Source organism: Myotis davidii, unplaced genomic scaffold (assembly GCF_000327345.1).
Source record: "Myotis davidii unplaced genomic scaffold, ASM32734v1 scaffold18, whole genome shotgun sequence".
NCBI classification, from domain to species: domain Eukaryota; kingdom Metazoa; phylum Chordata; class Mammalia; order Chiroptera; family Vespertilionidae; genus Myotis; species Myotis davidii.
Window position 1 is genome coordinate 6,660,260 of NW_006292696.1, and position 3,517 is coordinate 6,663,776.

General features: G+C 40.9%; 1 protein-coding gene across 1 annotated transcript in view; it reads right to left on the reverse strand.

Annotated features, from left to right (window-relative positions):
• ADAM19 (ADAM metallopeptidase domain 19) overlaps positions 1–3,517 on the reverse strand; it is a 78,648-nt gene that overhangs the window by 73,679 nt on the left and 1,452 nt on the right. The window lies entirely within an intron of this gene.

Here is a 3,517-nt window from a genome sequence, read left to right on the forward strand (position 1 = left end):
AATAAATAAAATACCAGGGAAAGCCCCTTCATAATGCGTTCTCATTTTACATTATTGTGTTTTGGCTCCCAGTTTAAATAAATACCCCAGGCATCTCAGAGGAGAAAACTAGGAGCACTTCAAACTAAGGTTTTATAAGTCCAAAAGAAGATACATTTTACATACTAGAGCAAATTTGCTGATGCCTAAAGTTGTTATACACCCAGCATAGGTCATTTACGATATCATACAAGAAAGTATGTTCAACGTCACTAGTAACTACCTACCTCTAATTTTTTTAAAATACCTTTAAAAGAAATCAAAGTGACAGATTTTTAAAACCATGAATCATAGTGCAACAGAGCACACTGTAAAGTGGGCACTCTCATACCTACCAGTGAGAATTCAAATTGACACCACCAACTCTGGAAAATATTTGGCAGTATAGACTAAGAGTTTTAACTGTTTAGACCTTCTGACCCAGTAATATAAGACTATGTCTGAAAGGAACAAATAGAAGAATGGGCAAGGTTTATTATATAGAAGGATGTTCATTAATTACAACCCTGAATAATAAAATATAATCTAAATGTCCAAATAGGAGAATGGGTAAATAAACAATGATCCATTCATATGACATAACACTAGACCAGGGGTGGGCAAACTTTTTGACTCAAGGGCCACAATGGGTTCTTAAACTGGTCCGGAGGGCAGGAACAAAAGCATGGATGGAGTGTTTGTGTGAACTAATATAAATTCAAAGTAAACATCATTACATAAAAGGGTACGGTCTTTTTTTTTAGTTTTATTCATTTCAAACAGGCCGGATCCGGCCCGGCCGTAGTTTGCCCACGGCTGCACTAGACAATCATTTAAATAATTTCTAAATTATCAAGAAGCTATAATAATAACCATTAGGCACAAAGAATATAACACTATATATTTTATTTAAATATACTTTTATAAAAGGAAAAAGTAAAGAGAACAAAACCTAAACCAGTAAGTTACCATAGTTACCTCCAGGCAATGGGATTATGAGTTAATTTTATTTTCCTTTGTGTAATTTTCTATGTTTTTATCATTGCTTAAGAAATGGGCTTTTATCTCTTTTTACCTTATTAGTGTGGACACTTTCAAAGAAATTAAAAATCGAAGTCAAAACAAACTTCCATGCTTCAACAATTCAACATAGGGTGGGTAAACTATTTTTGAAGGAAAGCTTATTTATTTTAATCAGAGAATTTACATATTTAAACCTGTTTAAAACAGCACCAATTCTCTGGGGTATTTTAAATATATACTTTCTAACTTGATACCAAGACACTGATAAACTCTTGCAGTCTCTTTCAATCCAAAAAGCTCTACTAGAGTGAAGTCTCTGCCCCTTTAAAGGTGAACCTAAAACCTTCATTGTGGTGTCTGAGAAAGTAGGTAACCTGCTTCCTCAGCCACTTTTGGTTGGGGCTCTGCCTCTTCCAAGCACATTTCTTCCTGTTCTTTGCCTCAAAACCCACTTCCCATCAGAGTCCTGGGCAACCCCTTCAGGGCTCTGATGAGATCTGAACTTTCTGATCCAGGATGCTTGAGCAACCCTGTCCTTTGCTTTTTTCTTGGCTAACTTGTCCTATTGACTTCTCTTAAGAAGTACATTTCAAAACTATGGGGAGAGGAAGTTAGGTGGACGTTTGCCCAATAGCTTTCCACTAAGGGATTCACTTCTCTGTTTCTGGCGTCCCGCTTCAGCTCTGCCAACGCGTGTCTATTCTGGTTGCTGGTCCTTTGCCACTTTACGCTGGGGAGTTCTGGAGCAAGAGCCCTGTGCAATCACATTAGGCTTCAGGGACACAGTCCCAGGTGGTTATCTGAGAATGAGCACATGGTGACAGAGCTGCAGCAATCCTCTTATCCGAGAGGCAGGTGGCCATGTGACAGCCCACACAGAAAAGGAAAGCTGATAGAAATCGAAGCACTGTCTCCCCTCCCCAACGGAGACACAAGCTGCAACAGGAGGGCAAATATTTATCTTCAAGTGGGCCATCCAAATATATTTCTTTCTGGTCTGGAAGATGCTCAGACACTGATATTTTTAAAAGATGATGTTCCCTGTTTCCAGGAGACATTTCAAGCAAAACAATGAAGCAGCAATGCAAGGATCTACACAGCTTCCCCGTCCAGCTTTACCCAGCTTTTCCCTTGCAGCTCCACTGTGTGCGCTTGGAATGGGCGATGTCACCTCTCCTAGGGAGCTGACCCACTCGTATATTGACCCTGGAGAAGGGTTAAAATTCCTTTCACTTTAGTGCTGGATTAAATAGGTCTTCAGCTCCACCAGGTATTGGGAATCTGTCCTATGTATTGCATCCTCGTTAAGATCTAGTATGATACTACATAGTGAGTGTTCAAGATGTTTGATGAATAAATTAATTATGTAAATGAGAATAAGACGCATGAGTGAAACTCTCTCTCTCTCTCTCTCTCTCTCTCTCTCTCTCTCTCTCTCCATCCTTTCATTTGTTCATTCAAAAAATACTTACGGTGCCAGGCACTGTGCTGACTATTCCTACAAAATGCAATGACCCAGATTCTGGGCAGACAATGGCTGGGAACAAAGACAGGATCTGGCACGCCACTTGTTTCTCAAACCCTTCCTGAGGATGCCAGGCATCCCACATCTGGAAAGAACAGAGAAGCCTCTACAAAGAGTATCTGAGGCAGTGCTCGGTAATAATGGGTAGGCTGGACTAATTTTTAAAAATAACCTGCTCAAGGCTGGTCATCCATTAATTTGTCTAGACTTTTCCTGAAGCTATTTTCAGCCTTTCTTACTTTTTGATGAAATGAATCCCTTGCACTCATTGTCTTGAGGGTAAAATGTTACTTGCTTTGATTTATCCTAACATTTTCTCTGTAAGTTTTCTTAGCAAATACAAGTTGGAGCATTTTTTTTGGACATGTCTGTATTACTCTGACCATAACCGTAAGGATTCTAGGCATTGTTCCTCTCTGTTTACCTTTCTAGACTCAAAAGCCACAAAGTCTGAAGTCTTATCTGACATAGCTCTCTCCTCTCTCTGCTACTGTAATCTTGAGCTCAGATGTTGCCCAATAAATCACTGATCCTTTGAACCCAAAGGGATCTTATTCACTACCCCTGCTCCCCAGCCCTCTTCCTGCTTATTCCCTCTCAGCCCTATTTTCTAAATGAGGAAACAGAGTTCACAAAGTGGGAGGTCAACAGTCACATCTTCCTGTCTAGCTCTCCCATGTAAAGCCAGAGCCACAAAGCATATCCCAGATGCACAGGCCCTCTCTGCAGGCACAGGGTAGTGTGTTCTGACATATTCCCAAGCTCCTTGACAGAGCCTGTGTACTTGCTGGTGTTGTGGCCCAAGATGTCAACTGAATTTTAAGATATACATTGCCCAGTGAGTCCTGGGTCCCTATCTGAACTCTTATTAAAAAATTAGAGGCCTGGTGCACGAAAACGTGCACAGGTGGGGTCCCTAGGCCTGGCCGGGGCGGGCCTGCTGGCGGGGAG